General features: G+C 42.7%; 1 protein-coding gene and 1 pseudogene across 3 annotated transcripts in view; one reads left to right on the top strand and one right to left on the bottom strand.

Moving 5' to 3' along the window:
- The window catches only part of CHCHD3 (coiled-coil-helix-coiled-coil-helix domain containing 3), a 272,891-nt gene that overhangs the window by 97,027 nt on the left and 158,798 nt on the right, over positions 1-17,066 (bottom strand). The window lies entirely within an intron of this gene.
- The window catches only part of LOC132015255 (large ribosomal subunit protein eL15-like), a 30,716-nt pseudogene continuing 28,841 nt past the window's right edge, over positions 15,192-17,066 (top strand).

Genomic DNA, 17,066 nt, shown 5'->3' with positions numbered 1-17,066 from the left:
TATCCACTGTAGCACACCGTTCAGGGACGACTTAAGAGGCACAAGGTACGAGCAAACTCTAGCTTCAAATGTGAAACTACGGGATGCCTGGGTGGCTCAGTGGGTTAAAGCCTCTGTCTTCGGCTCAGGTCATGATCCCAGGGTCCTGGGATCGAGTCCCACATTGGGCTCTCTGCTCACCAGGGAACCTGCTTCCCTTCCTCTCTCTCTCTGTCTGCCTATTTGTGGTCTCTGTCAAATAAATAAATAAAAATCTTAAAAAAAAAAAAAAGATTTTAAATGTGAAACTATGCTTACATGCGCAAACTCGGTGAGGCCTGGCATAAGCTGAATATTAGACGAAGACTTAGCAACAAACTTCCTAAATCTGGAACTCCCACCCAAGCCTCCAGGACTTGATCAGTCCATTCCTTCCCAAGAAGAGCTTCGGGAACACTCTTCTTCATTTCACCTTCCTTCACGCTGATGACATACTAGAAACAGCCTGTTGAGTATGTCCTCTATCACTTGGGGGCATTTCTATTTATTTCCTTTACTTTTTACTAAAAAGTAAAGCAAACAATGAGTGAAGAGAGGACATTAAGTACATAAATTTAGAAAGAAAGCAACCTAGTATTGCTTTGCTTTAAATTTTTCCACAAATTCTCTCCTAACATTTAAGAAGAACACAGGTATTTGACAAAAGAAGTAAAATTAAGTGCTAGATGAAATAAAAAAATGGTTTTGTAAGCTTTCTTCTACAGCTTTAGAGAGGAAAAATAATTTTTTAATGGCACATTCACTTCTCCAGCTTTCTAGTTTAATTTGGAACTTACTATCACTATGACAGATAGTAGAAACTCCACCTGATAGGGAGTTGGGAGACCCATTCCTACTCTGCTAAACCACCATGTGACCACACACTGAACCACCCCAGCCCCTACCCATGGTCTAAAACCCTTTTGTAATATTACTTCCTTCATGTAGCTATTGCCAAGTAATAACCCTGCTGCCTCTTCTACTTCTGTACCTAATAAAACTTTTGAATAGGTCTCTTATGGTAACCTCCTTTTTTGTTTTTTTAAAGATTTTATTTTTAAGTAATCTCTACAACCCAACGCAGGGCTCAAACTCACAACCCTGAGATCAAGAGTTGCACGCTCCACTGAGTCAGCCAGGCACCCCATGTGGCACCTGACTTTGACTTTGCCTTGTATCATACCTGTTTATCTACCCACAGCCCCTCTCTCACCTGTAAACTCTGAGACAGGAAAAGCGATTTACTCCTCTCTATGGATCTCTGACTCAACCTCGGTCTGTGGCTTCCACAGCGGAAACACTCGGGGCATGCCAGCCCAAATGAAAAAAAGTACACTGAGGTAAAGAGTCTAGACACAACTTCTGGGGAGCCCATCTGTCACAGAATCTGTGATTTAGTTCAAAATACACAGTGTGACATTATGTGTCCATGTTCCTTAGGTTATGCTCTGAATAGGTGCTGCCACCATGGCCCTCGAAGACACATAATGTGCGCGCCACCAGCAAGTGCTTTCACCGGAAGCTCAAAACTGGAAGCTAAAAACGTAGAGGGGGGCTACTCCAAGGGTGTCACCCGGGCGTGCCTTGATCAATAATGATGTTTTGCTACTTAGCACAATGGCTGTTGGAAATGAGATTTTATTAGTGAAAATGGTTCATTAACTAGCATGATAGATGTTAGATACAGGTTCCTTCTAGTTAGTAAAATGAAAACTGAGAAAGATAGAAAGGTCAGCTACCGTAAAGATACTCCTGCATCTGCTAGGTAAACTGTTTTGAGACTACTCGAGGTTGTGACCACAAAGCTTACAGCTCTAACTCTAGGGATGGTAACCTCTGGCTTGATCACCTAACAGGCTTCTATCCAGACACTGGTCCAGGACAGAGGGTCTCACCTTTGGTACTACGGACCTTTGGGGCAAGACCATTCTGTGTTGTGGAGAGTCGCCCTCTGCCCTGCAGAATGCTGAGGGGCAAAGCCAGCCTCTGTGATGACAACCGTACCGCCCCAACCCTGAGCTATGACAACCGAAAATGTGTCCAGGCATTGCCAAGACTGCCCCCAGTGAAACTCCTGGTGGAAAGGGATTGTTGGCTGTCTGAAGCCGGTTATAGGCAGCCTTGTTTACCTCAAGTAACCCTCTTCTTGAAAAACAAACATACATACAAATAAACACTTAAAAGAATAGACAATTGGAGCATCACAGAAGTTTACTGAATGGGTTATAGGAATTATTCCGTACCTGCCTGTTAATAAAGTTTTCTTCAATAAGCGTCTGTTTGTATTACAGAATCGAGCTGGAGTCTGGCTCACACTGGCAGGGTTGCACTGCACAGGTGTAACGCAGAACAGCTCACATACATGTAATGCATCATGCCCTAGTGAGGGAAGACACTGGGAACCTTAGTTCTTTATTTTTGAACTAAGTGTCAGAAGCATAAAACAGGTATGGCAGTTCTATCATCTTCCCCCTCTCCTTACACAAACGGAATCAATGCCTAGACAACCTTGGATTTTGAATCCATGTGCCCGATGTTCAGTTCAGGCAGAAAGGACATTCATTTAACACGAACGGGTACTACTTGTTTAATATCTGTCCTGCCTGGGTAATGACAGCCCTGGACCTGATGTTAAATATTTTATGTATCATTCCTGAGAAGAGGCATATAATGCTTCCATTATAACTTACAACATTCAAAGGTACAAAGCCACATGAGATTTCAACACGAAACTGGTTCCCCCACTTAAAGAAAGAACAGCCATCACCATATCCAGCACAGAAGAAACATTAAATAAATGCAGAATCAAAAGTGAAATGAACTGTTAGGGGTTCAGAGTTCTCAAAGCAGTAGCTTTATCTTCTCTGAAATGAAGACTCGCTTTAGCCACTACATGTTCATGGAAGACACAAGAGAATGTAAACATGCATCAAGTCTAAAAGACCATCCGTAACAAAAACAAGTTTCCAGAAGACCAAGTTCTATAAAGAAACGAGAATGCTGTGTCACAGAATCATTAGTAAGCTCAGAAACCTTCAGGATAAGAAGGATCTCCGAAAGAGGGAAAAGTGGTTTGTAAAAAGGGACGCGTTCAATGAAACTGCCGTGTGATTATGTGGACTCAGAGCAGGTAGGGGCTTTTACTATCAGATTCGGCTGCAGAGTAGATGGGCTTATAAACCACTGAATGTTGCCATTACATATAACAGCATAGGAGTCTTAACTCCGGACCACAGCTGACATGGTACGGAGCAGAAAGGAACATCAAGCCCTTCCAATTGCAGCTGAAGGTGCAATTATACTAAAATGTCTCTCTTCTTATTCCATATTGCAGGGAATAATACTTCCATTTCCAGGCACTTACGTATAATCTTGTTTTACCATAGAGATTAAAAATCTCAGAAGCACTCTAACACAGAGATGCTAGCTCAACCCCATTACTTGTGCCAAGACATTTGGTGTCACTGATCTGACATGTAAGCTGGACAACAACACAGAGACAATTACTGCACAACTTCTGAGTTTGTATTAACTTCTGAGTTTTTGTATTAACCTGTGTTTGTTCAATTTAAACTTAGATGTAATGTGTACACGATTAGGACCAACTGGCTGGAGTCAACCTCTCCTCTTAGAATCTATTTTGTATTCCCAGCTGGAAAAACAAACAAATAAAACAAACAAACAAAAAAAACCCACAAAGATCATCCAGCTCATGTATCAGGAAGTAAGCAAGGCTCCAAGCTCCTTGCTGACTAAGGGAATCCTTTAAGGTCAGGGCCAGAGTTGGCTCTGGCACCGACCTCTTGATGGCAGTGCACTCCCCATCACTCCCTGACTGTATTTCTTTTCATTTTGGCTTGACATTAAGGGAAGACAATGTAAAAGTGACTAACCAAAAATCTGTAGTTATTTTCAACAGTATTCAGCATAAAGAGATTTTCAAGATTTGCTGTAATGGCTAATATAGGCTATTCTAAAAAGTTTTTTTTTTCTATTTATTTGACAGAAATCACAAGCAGGCAGAGGGGCAGGCAGGGGGTGGGGGAAGCAGGCTCCCCACTGAGTGGACTCTGGGATCATGACCCGAGTCGAGTCGAAGGCAGAGGTTTTAACCCTTAGCCACCCAGGTGCCCCACTGTAGGCTATTCTAAAAATGTGTTCGAAACTGCCAATATGCCACGTCAGTTCAGGTCTGCTGGGATGCAGATGCTGAGACAGCATTAGAAGTCCAAGAGATGTACTGGAGTAAGGGTAAAGGAGAGAGGGAACAGCACTGGGGGAGAGAATACCAGACGATGCTCTAGATCTGACACTTGGGATGTGAGCCCAGGACAGAAGAAGACAACAGCGTAGCTCTGAGAAAACCCAGCCAGGATGACCAGGAGCTTTGGAGCAGAGACTGTCCAGTAGAGGAATCCTGTGTCAGGGGAGACAGCCCAGCTTAGAGCTCCTGCCGTGTGCTACCAAGCCAGTGGGGGCGTGACCTGGGGACGTACCCTGCAGTGGGTTTGGGGCTTGCGGCCGTTTGAGGCTTACAGCCAAGTGCACCCTTCACAGAGCTTCTCTGCTAGAGACACCCCAAAGGCACACTCCCACGGCTGCCATAGAACACACGTAAGGGCAACAAACTCTGAGCAGGTCTTAAACTTCAGCTTCCGGTTCAAGCTGAACATAAACCAGCAAACCAGAGAGCGGTTCTATCGGTTTGAACTTATCCGTCCTCGCTAGAATTTCTCCAGCTCGGTCAGGTCAGGCCAGGCTGGGTAATTCCAACTGGACCTGCGGAACACAATTTGATCCAGAAATCCCGGGTAGCAGGAAAAGCAACAAAACAGTCATTGGACAGTTAAAACTTTCAGTCCAGTTTGGCTGCTCACTCATGATCGTGGGCAAATTCCTTAACCTTTCAGGGCCAGCTTTCTTTTTTTGTAAAGTTAAGGGGGTGGGCTAGATAATATTCAATATCCCTGTAACATTCACATTTTATGCAGTACATCTACCACAACATTTCTCCTATTATTCTGTTTGAATCTACTTGAAAGTTAGGCCAGTGGAAATTCAATGAATGTGTGTGTTCTGCTGCCAAATTGCTAGGATGCCACAAACACACATTCAAAAACATTTGGAAATGACGGTGCGTATGTGACACCTGGTTGCCAGAGGCAGACGCTGCATGGCGGCAGCGGCGCTCTCTCCCTGCCTGACTTGGCATCGGTCATGGGTCTGTGGCTACCGGAGGAGTGACAGGGCTCTCTGTCCCAGCAAAATTCACAGGGCTGCTTCTTGAACCTGCTGCACTACCTGTAAGATTCAAACGGGTGAGACAGACAGAAAAATGGACTACTTTCTAAAACAAGTTCAACACACTGGTGCTAAGCAAGTCACACTAGCTATCGTTTTCTACGGAAATATGAACATGTTCAGAAAATACCAGGACATCTTTATCTCACATATAGGCTTTAAAGAGGGCAGTGCAGTGTCCTTGCATCCCAGGAACATTCAGTGTATGTAAATCCAACTGCTCACGGAAGAGGGGAGAGAGAAATTTAAGTAGAGCGCAGGATTCTACCCACTCCACCGGGAAGTCTGAATCCGCTGTACTCTCGGCCTCTCTCATTCCCTGCCCAGTAAATGGAAGTCTAGTGGTTCAAGAGAATACAGTTTTCATTCACAAATCCTTAAACAAAAGCCAACATTTCATCTAGTGCTCAACTGAAGAAGCCTAATGACCTAATAACAGGAAGAAAAATAGCATGGCTGGACTCCTAAGAATAAATCGGAACTAAAGAAACCTTTGCCTCATACACAGATTTTGGTTTTTGGGTTGTTTTTTGTTGTTGTTGATTTGTTTTGTTTTAGTTTTACTGACTTGTAATTGACAAATAATATTCACATGCTGATTTTAAAGCTAAATTCTTAAGTGAGATGTGACTCCATGTATCCCAAGAAAAACTGGAATTGGCAAAGTAGTAGAAGGATAAAAATTTTTCTAAAACATTCCTCAGCAACGGTCACGGGAATGAAAGAATGAAGGAGAACCTGGCCCTTCATGACATCCCATTTCTCCCCAAACCTGATAGGGAGGAGGATTTTAAAAATCTGTAGCCTCTGTATGCCTCCAGCTTAACTGATGGGCTAAAGGAGACACGAGATCATGGGAACAATGAATGATTAAACTCTAGCTTGAACAAAGCAAAAATGGAAAGACGTCTTAGAGAGGAGGAATGAAGAGAATGCACCCAAACCCTGAATCATCCAAGTGGAAAGCAACAGAGTACACCAGAGAGAATGTAAATAAGCCACTTCTATTCACGGATCGAGCTGGTTGAAGAGGGATGAGAAGGCGGCTGGTCTCTGCTTCTGGGGGTGGGGAGGGGGTTCCACCGAATCAGACGTCTTCGCATTCATTCCCTCAGCGTGGCCGGCTTAGACCTAGCATGGCCCTCATCCCTATTTGTACACTGGGGCGGAAGGGCCATAATGAAGCAGAGAACTCTGGATTCTCAAATCCTAGAATCCCTTGGCACACGGGGCAGTGCCTTTCATCAAAGGTTTGCTGAACAAGGGACTCAGGAATGGACATAACCAAAACATTAGCTCAATTCTTAATATTTTTGATCACTATTAAGGACCTAAAACTACACCATCACTTTAGAAAGCTTCACTCCACAGCAATGTGAAGTAAGGAGTATAGTTTTACACCTACGTTTTGTTTTATAAAAGATGCATGTATTTATTTTGAGAGAAAGAGAGAGTGCACAAGCAGGGGAATGTGTGCAGGGCTTGAACTCATGACCCCATGATCATGACCTGAGCCAAAATCAAGAGTCAGATACAACCAACTAAGCCACCGTGGCCCCAACTTTTTTTTTTTTTTTTTGCATTTAAGTAAACAGTTACAGACAAGAGACTTGCCTGAAATTCACAGGTGGAATAGCTGTCACGTGAAAACAGAATTTCTGACTCTTCCCACGACAGCTCAGAGGGCAGACAATTCTCTAAGTTGGGACCCAAGAATAAAAAGCAACCTCATGATTTTGACTTGGTTTTGCCTGCTGGGGAAGACAGAATATTATTAACTATTTGACATGATACCCTGCCTGCCTTATAGTTGTGCCTATCTTATTACATGTTATCTTTCTGGCTTAAAAACCATCCTCCTGCGAGTGTAATTTTCATTCATCCATCATTTGATCGAGGCCAGAAAGCTCCTAGCAACTGTTCAGACTGAGAAGCTAAGTGATCTGATTCCAGCCCCAAGGAAAGTGACCCCCACCCTCTTGCCTCTTAAACCAAATGCAAGTAAAAAAGACGATCTTAATGACAAACTGAACGGCACTGGCTGCTATATTCGGCAACTATCAGAAATACTCCGATAAAATGAGGAAGGATCATATACATCTGAGGCAGGAACGTGCCTTAGAAACCAAGGTCTTCAGATGCAGAAGATCTAACTGTGCGACAGCTCTATGCACATGAGACCGTAAACCTACTTAGTCATGGGTTAAGAACGGAATACAGGTTATCTTGACTCACATTTTAAAGTTGACCCATTAAACAACATCTCAAAAAAAAAAAAAAAAAAAAAGAAAAAAAAAGCCTGCCTGTGAGTAAGAAAAAAGAATGCAAAAATAAAAATTCTTACTGTTCCCAACGTAACATTCTTGCTCCCTCCCCTAACCCCACTACAATGCACGTGCATTGCATGCATTTGCACGTGGGAGCATCTACAGAGCTTCTGAGTGGTGTTTAATGATCTGGGATGAGCACTGCGGAAGTGGACAAAGATACTACAAACCACAAATTACAAGAGCTGCGAGAAAATAAAGTCACGGAAAGTAACAGGTATAGATGATAAGCATGAATACCACCACGTAGAGGTCATTTAGTATGGTAAAAGAAATATTGTGCTGAAAGCTCTGGCTTGGTTCTTTAAAATTTTACATTATTAGCCAGCTATTCTGTTTTCTTAAAATGTTGAATGTTTTGTGATTGTTGACATTTGTCACCTAGCACAGAATATTCAGGCCCTGGCAAAGAATTAGTGCTTTTTTTTTTTTTCCCCCCCAAATGAACTAAAAAGGCAGCCTGTTTGCTCTGAAAAAATGGCGCCCACCTGCTATTAATCTGAAGCTGAAAACAAGCTGTATAATGACATTTAGCAAGTTAACATTCCCCCCACTTTCCTCAAAGAAGAGCACAAGTGACATTTCATAATCTTCTCAAAAATTTTACAAAAAGTTCTGAGATGTGGATTTATATTTTGCTAATAATAAACCGCAGATGACATACGAGATTATTAAAACCAGATACTGTGCCCCTGCCGGGTGACAAGCCTGGTTTAAGCACTGGAGGAATTCCCTCCCAAGTCCCCCCATCTTCTTCCTTTGTTCTTTTTGTCTGGTGTCAGATGAACACAAGCAGTAATGATGACATGATCAAGGAAGAGCTGACAACTGGCTGAATATTTGTAAAAAGACTGCTGAACTGATCTTCGCAACAAGCTCTATTTTGTCCTCCTGGAGCTGCTTTCTGTCTGCTGAGGTAGTCTGTATCCTCAAGAGCTGAAATGTACCATAAAGCTGTTAATTTATGTATTCTCCAAATAGTTCCTGGAACACTTTGGAGAACTTTTCCAATGTGGTTGGTAGGAAAACCTGGTCACCAACTTACTCAGCTCTAACTAAGCATAAAACCAGGATCTGAGCAAGACTACACAATTCAAGACAGTCCATAAATGACTCTGGGGCACTTGTGAACATGTCTCTTCCTGGGCTTTCAAACCCTATTTACCTGCAAACATGCTAAGTTAAATGCTAAGGTAATCTACCTATCTGAACAACAAAATCAACTTACCTATTCATTTATTCAACAAGCACTCAATGGAAACCTATTTTATGAAGATCCTCCAACGCTGTGCTAGACATGGTAGAACAATAGCCAAATCCATCTCAATGACCATACATCACAACCCTAAAGCTCCAATTTGCACAGAGCTGCAAAACCACCAACCATCCCTTCTTTTCCGTGAGGGCTGTGTCCTTCAGGGATTTACAAACTGGGGTGGAGGGCAGTGCACGGGTTGTACAAACAAACAGCCATCATAAAAGATAATATATGATAAGGGCAGTGAGTACTGCAAAGAAAATAAAGGATTCGATCAGCTGGGCTGAGCTTGAAAGCTTGATGAGTGGGATTTAGATGGGCAGAGATGGAGTCAAAGGCCACTGCAAGAAAGGGGACAGTAATCAAAGGTACAGAGGAGAGAAGACAAGAGGCCTGGGCATGTACAGCAGCTGAAGAGGGAATTACAGTAGGAGGGTCAGAACGTAAGTGGAAACTAACCCGCAGGAAGACGGAACTGTCAGGCTAAGAGGTCCAGACTTCAGCCTGTAGGCCATGGGGAGCCTCTAAAGGTTTTTGAGTGTGATGAAAACAGTATTTTAGGAAGATTAATCCTAGTGTATGGGATGGATTAGAAAGAGGGGAGAATGCCAGTGGGGAAACCATTATGGGGGCTGTTGAAAGGATCCAGGTGTGAGATAATAGAGGCCTACATGTGCTGAATGGCAGTTATGTTTCCACCAGCACGTTCTAAATCCCATCTAAAGTAAATAACGTAAGTTCTAATGAGAGGACAGTGCACTACTGAAAGAACAAACCATTCTCCAAAACACAGGGAGGTGACGTGCAAGGATTAACACAGTGTGTACCGTTAGCCACGCCACAGAAAATCTCCGCATAGAAAGAGACAGTGAAACCATGTCATCTGGAGATGGGCCACTGAAACATTTGATGTCAAACACACCATTCTAAAATAAAATTAACTGGAAAGGAAGATATAATTAATGAAAGAGGACGGAAACTGGGACATGTCATCATGAGCTATTAGGCATTATTTTCTTTGAACACCAGTGACAGTCAGAGGTTGAAATTCTGGTGTTGAAGAGAATTATGCCATCACAAGGAAAAATACAACTGGGAGCTTTCTCCATGTCTAGCTCTACACAAGTACCAATGCCCTCCCACAAAAAAGCTCAAATTTGCTACAGTCTAACACTAAATTTTAATTTTAATAAAACCTACCACCTTGAAGAGATCATGATGGTTCTAGATAAATTTTTAAATATCCTAATTTTAATATTTCCTCAGATTTTTCACTGACATGTTGTTTAGTATGCCACTTTTAAAATGTGACTCAAGGAAACCTGTATTCCATTCTTAACTTGTGATTTAACTAGCTTTTAGGTAGGCATCCTTGTCTCAGGACCTTGGTTTCCAAGGTATGGTTGAAAAGTCAGAACTCTAGACCCTCTGCCAATGAGTTTCAATAGACAGTTAAGAGGCCCCGATAAGTGAGTCAGAAGCACAAGCCTTTATCCTATGCAGATCATGTTGGCTCCTTTAGGCTTCCATAGACAATTCAACAAAACAGAAGATAAACCCAAGGGGACAGATCCCTGAACTCAAGAGTCTGGAGAAAGCCACTTTTAATAACAAAGATTAATAAAAACTCCTAGTTGTACAGCACTTAGAGGTCTTAAAATTCTTTCATATTTATTACATCATTTAATTCTCAAAACAATGCTAAGACTAAATTAAATTTTCCAAACTATGCCTACAGTGCTCATAGCATAAAAATAGTAAAATAAGCCCTGGGAAAATTATCACCCCAATACTACAGTCGAGCACACTGAGGGTCACAGAAGTGAGAAGAAATGGCCAAGACACATGGCCAATAAATGGTCAAGATGTCTTCTATCCACGACTCTCACAAGTGCCTTTACCACCTTCTCTACAAAGCCACGCCCAAGTTCTGATGACCATTCCCTTTTATGAACTCCCACGGCACTTGCAGCCTGAGGCACCAATTCATTCAGTAATGGTTACGAAAAAAACGTCTATGTGTGAGGCATTGTACAGAGTGCTGTTGCTCAGGACTATATTAGTCAGATTTCTGCAGAGAAACAGAACCAAGAGGATACATGGAGAGACAGGTATCAGAGGAGACTTATTATAGGAACTGGCTTGCGTGGTATGGAAGCCAAGAAGTCCGACAATCTGCCGTCTGCGAACTGGAGACCCAATTCAGCCTGAATCTGCAAGTCTAAGAACCAGAGGAGCTGACAGCGTAACAATCAGACCGAGGCCAAAGGTATGAGAACCAGTGGTGTAAGAACGGGGGTGGGGTCACTGGTCTAAGTCAAGGAGTCCAAGGACCCAAGAACCAGCAGCTACAATGTTCACCAGCAGGAGAAATGGACACCCCAGATGAAGAAGAGAGAGAATTCACCCTTCCTTTGCTTTTTTTGTTCCATTCACCTCAACAGACTGGATGATACCTGCCCACCTGGGGGAGAGCAGATCTCTTTACGCGGTGTACTGAATCAAATACATTCATCTCTTACAGAAACGCCCTCGCAGACACACTCAGAAGTGATGTTTTACCAGTTGGTTATCTGGGTATCCTTTAGACCAGTCAAGCAGACACATAAAATTAATCATCAGAGACTGGAATGAGAATGAAAATTAATCAGATCATTTTTCCTATGAAAAAACTGCTTCAAGAAATAATGTAAGCATGCAAATAACTACAAAAATGGAAGTAAAGGATTGTGAACCCCTCAAGACCAGGCAAGATGTCTTTTGATCACTGCATGAACAGAGCCTAGCAGGTACCTAAGAGAAGAAGGTCTGGTGAATGAATGATGAGATTTCCTTACACACCTGCCCACACTGTTCAGGTTCCTGACAGATACAGAGTGGCTTAACTAAATGCACATTCCTCACTCCTCAACTTCCTTATTTTTAATAACTACTGGGATTTCAAGGAGTGTATTTTTGAGACAGAAAGGTGAGTTAAAAAAAAAAGTGTATTTCTGAAATTCCCCTTTCTAGATCTCTCTCCCAATTTAATACTGTGATTTTTCCACATGTGATTCTCTCCATCTCTCTTGTTCCAAGACATAGGCCTAAGCAGGCAGCTTACTATTTCCATTTCCTCCTGATCCAACCTGCCCCCTCTATTCTATCACACAGAAGAGAGCAATGCATTCTGATCAGCAAAGAGCTAGCAATTACGTGCTTCCAAGACTCCTTCCAGAATGGAAGGCAGAGGCACGTCACTGCCTCTCTCTCCCATGCCCGTGGCAGACATCACTAGGCCATCACAGCCCTTGACTCAGAGTCTGGAAGGGGTTGTAGAACCTCCTGAACACAGGGCTCTCTAGGCAGGCAGTACTAATCGAATGGACTTGGCTGACAGTTTGCCAGAGTACCACCCTGGCTGTCACAGAGGCTTTCAGTGAAAGAAAAAGCAGAAGAAAAAAGTTACAGAAAACCAAGAAGAATAAAGGAGAATAATTAAGGGTCAGGAGATGCAATCACAGATTAGACCCAAAAGAAGCACAGACCATTCTGAACCATAAACAACCAGGAGGGAAAGGGCATGGAGAGAGTGGACAGAAAAGCTGGAGGAGACAGGAGCTCCGCCATCACAGAGCAGGGATCCACCAGTCCCAGGAGCATGCCCACTCCCTGAAAGAACACATCTAAGTAGCAACAGGTGGAAAGAAAGTAGCTCACATTCTGGGGGTCAGGGACTGATGGGGATAATATGGGAAGAGCCCAGCCCAGGAAATGTTCAGAAGATGACTTGCCACCCCTCATCCAAACAAAACTAGGGGCCACCCCGGAGCATCACGGAAGCACCTGTTAGAGTCACCTTTACATAGAGCAGCCGAGATGACTTAAACAGCCCCTGCTTAAATGGTGGGCCCGGCAACCATCAGATCTCAAATGGATCATAGCAGAGGCTTTCAGTGAAAGATCCATAAAAAGGCCCAAGGTGTGGACAGCTCAAATTATTTTCATTTTCCTTCTTCCCATAAAAGCCCTATGAGAAACCAAAAGTTTGATGTCAAGGTGCATAAAGTGACATGGGAAAATAAAAATCACATGTACTATATACAGAACTTATCTTGGCTCAGTCTACTTGCCACTTCCAGATAAACCCCTTGCTCTCCTACCCACTGACTTAGTGCCTTTGGACTAACCTCACAGGATGGATTCTTGGCTCTCCAAACCCATCTATTCTAAACCACTTCCTCAAGCAGGTTAAGTGTTTAAAACTGTATACAGCATGGGGTGGCTCAGTTTCTTAAGCATCTGCCTTCGGCTCAGGTCATGATCCCAGGGTCCTGGGATCGAGCCCCGCATCAGGCTCCCTGCTCAGCGGGAAGCCTGCTCTGCTCCTCCCTCTCCCACTCTTCCTGCTTGTGTTCTTTCTCTCGCTGTGTCTCTCTCTGTCAGACAGATAAAGAAAATCTTTGAAAATAAAATAAAATAAAACTGTATACAGCAGAACATTTTCAGCACGAGTGAGTTTTTACCTATACACCCAATCTGACAAAAGAACTGAATATACATACAATTTGAGTAAACTAATAATCAAACATGAATGTGTCCTCACATGTCCTTTTTTTTTTTTTAAAGATTATTTTTTTATTTGACAGAGATCACAAGTAGGCAGAGAGGCAGGCAGAAAGAGAGGAAGGGAAGCAGGCTCCCCGCTCAGCAGGGAGCCCGATGCGGGGCTGGATCCCAGGACCCTGAGATCATGACCTGAGCCGAAGGCAGAGGCTTACCACACTGAGCCACCCAGGCGCCCCTCCCATGTCCTTTTTATTCCCTTTTTCCTCTCAGTTACTACTCACATTTTTATCTTCAGCTGCTTCTTTGGTAACACATTAAAAATCAAATACATCAACCTAACTAGAAACCTGTTGTATTCTTAACTCTTCCTCATCCCGTACAGGCAACTAATCACAAAATTCTATCAATTAATATTTCATGTACCACCTTTAGGATTTATTTTTTAAAGATTTTATTTATTTATTTGAGAGCATGAGTGAGAGAGCACCAGAGTAGGGGGAGGGTAGAGGGAGAAGCAGACACCCCGCTGAGCAGGGAGCCTGGTTCGGGGCTCGACCCTAGGACCCTGGGACCATGACCTGAGCCAAAGGTAGACACTTAACCGACTACGCCACCCAGGTGCCCCCATGCTTAGGATTTTTGTGATATTAATTTACCACCATTTAAGACCTACTGCTACTGACTTGGTATTTTTCTTTAAACTAGCTCACTTTTAAAGGTTCAATAATTGTAAGAGAAAACTTTATATAACTACCATAATTAGAAAACCAGATTCAGCTGTCATATATAAAGATAATAGGGAAAACACACTGAAAACAATTTCTGGTTAGAAATTATTGCCCAGCCCAAGATTCTGAGCTGAGACATGCTCCTGTTTCTTTGTCAAAAAGGCAGATAAACGGGGCGCCTGGGTGGCTCAGTGGGTTAAGCCTCTGTCTTCGGCTCAGGTCATGATCTCAGGGTCCTTGGATTGAGTCCCGCATCGGGCTCTGTGCTCAGCAGGTAGCCTGCTTCCTCCTCTCTCTCTCTCTCTCTGCCTGCCTCTCTGCCTACTTGTAAAATAACTAAAATATTAAAAAAAAAAAAAAAAAGGCAGATAAACTATGCTGGGTGGTTAAAGATGAAGTAGACGTTCACAGACGCTGGCAGTGAACTACGCATATAATCCACAGCCAGAACTCCTGGGTAGGAATTTCAATTCCTCCACCTATTAGCTCTGTGATATAAGGCAAGTTACTTTAATCTCTCGGTGCATTAGTTTCCTCATCTATAAAATGGGAATGTTAATAGTACCTTCCTTATAAGGTAGCTATGAAGTTAAATGGATTAGTATTTGCAAAACACTGAAATCTTCACTGTATGTTTGTTCAACTACCACACATGATGACACAGCTTGGTTCTACTGAAGAGTGCATGAGCATGGCAACAACTCGCAAGTCACAATGAACAACAGCCTATCGTATGATGAAAATTCCAGAGCATCGATCAATCAAGATACTAGATATGTCAAGGACACATACCAAAAGAGGCCTGAGAATGAGTATGTAGTGAAGGAAATGAGCTCTGCCTTTCCTCTGCCTGGACTAGGGATTTGTCCACTCCCCAAGTTCAACAAACTCTGGTCGATGTAGTAGACATGTCAAGGATGACAAAACTCTGCTTCAAGGACCTAGAAATCTAAAGAGGGAGAGAGATGATTTTTAAAAATCACAACATAATACGATGATAAAGCTAATGGCATGGAAATCAGAGAAAGTGATGCCAATGGAGTCAGAAAAGGCTTTGCCAACGAGGTCAACATTGAGGTGAGTCCTAGAGGCTGAGTAGCTGTTCATCCACCAGACAAGAGAAAGGGCCGTCCAGGCTCAGAATGCAGGAAGCCTAAAGGTGGAAAAGCAGACTGCATTCAAGGACTGGCACCACATGTGAGTACCTGAACTGCTTATTCTACATTGTCTAAGCCCCCAAACCCCAAATACACAAGACTTTGAATGGGGGGAGGTGTCTATGACACAGTGCTTTCTTGTTATATCGTGCCCAGGCTGAACAAGTGTGAAGAATCAGCAGCTGAGGGATACCCCAGTGGTCTGAGGCTGGTAGCACAGGCTGGGGAGAGAGTCTATAAAGACAGGTGGAAAGATAATTGAGAACGATGTGGCATCACTATGACCCGCTTGGAAGCAACTACAAAACAAGAGCACACTGATGAGCAGCAAACCAAGCCAAATGGGTGTTGATGAGCAATGGATTTAGAATGATATCTGGATGAAAATCAGGGATATAAAGAGCCAAAGGCTCTCTAACTTCTGATTAATTTAGGACATAGAAGCCAACCAAAGAAAGGGGTTCTGCATGTATGTTTTCTTGAACATGCAGAAATGACATCACAACCTCAACCACTGAGACCTGGGCACACAACTGTGTTCATCCAAGGTGTTCCTGAAATTAGTACGATTATGTATAGATTCAATAGGAAACAGATTTCTCCATAGAACAGGTAAAGAAAAAAAATGGTTAAACTTAAAAAAAAGTATGACCTATTTGTTGTGATAGTCACAACAGATTTGATTTCAACAAAGTACAAACATACTTTCCTTTTCCAGTCAACAGCCTTTGAAGCTCTCAACCACGGAGCCTAAAAATGGAAGAAATGGGTGCAGCTATGGCAAACCAGCACCCCCTATCTGACAGATGTGTGTGAGTAAGTGTGTGCTGGGTGAAGAGAACAGGAACCCTCAAATGCTCTACACTTTCTCGTCAGATTACTTAAACACATCAATTTAGAAACAATGGGAGGAAAAGTTTACTAATGAAGCTAAAACAGAGAAGAAAAAGATAAATTCAACAAGGACACTCTGAAGTCCTATAGATACCACAAGCTTGGAGGGCATCCATTGGGAGAGAGCAGCAAGGAACCAAAGCGGAGGTAAACAGGTGTGGCCATGGGTAAGACAGAGGTAATAAGCATGGGAGCAATTCTGACAAAGCTTTACTCTGATCAAGCCTTGTTAGCGGGCAAAAGCATGGGCCGGGAAGCCTGAGAAAGTGCTGGAACTGGCATGGTGAGGGCAGATGGGGATAATTTCTATTGTTCCCTCTTTCTCTTTCCTCTGGTGTTTACTTTTAGACTCTTTGTCATAATCTTTCCCTCCCTTATTTATCCATCTTTGCACTTATCAAGAATTTCCTTTTCCTCGTGGCTCTTTTCTTGGCTTATTTCTTCTTCCTCATTTTTGTTCTTGCCCTTAAGTGGGCAAAAATGTATGTGATGCCTTAGTTTTTTGTTGTTTCCAAGTTCAAAAGAGGTCAAGTTGAGTACGTCACACATCTGACTCTCAAAATCCAGAAGCATTAGTTTCACCCCCCATGCACTACTTCTTATGGCTGGATTCCTTTTTTTTTTTTCCCCTCCAGACAATTAGTAAGAAAAAAAATTCAGAGAAAAAAAAAATTCCCTATTCCTAATTTAACAAATACATTCTGAGGTCTCTTCATCTTTGCTTATATGAATCTCTCCCCGATCTTTCCATTACTTCTCTAATTTTTAACTTTGTGAGCATGGAGAACAAAGAGTAAGAAGACACAGTATTATGACACATGTAAAACTGTGATGC

The sequence above is a fragment of the Mustela nigripes genome, chromosome 4, assembly GCF_022355385.1.
Source record: "Mustela nigripes isolate SB6536 chromosome 4, MUSNIG.SB6536, whole genome shotgun sequence".
NCBI classification, from domain to species: Eukaryota; Metazoa; Chordata; class Mammalia; order Carnivora; family Mustelidae; genus Mustela; species Mustela nigripes.
The sequence above is the reverse complement of the archived record's forward strand: the minus strand, read 5'-3'. Positions and strand labels throughout refer to the sequence as shown.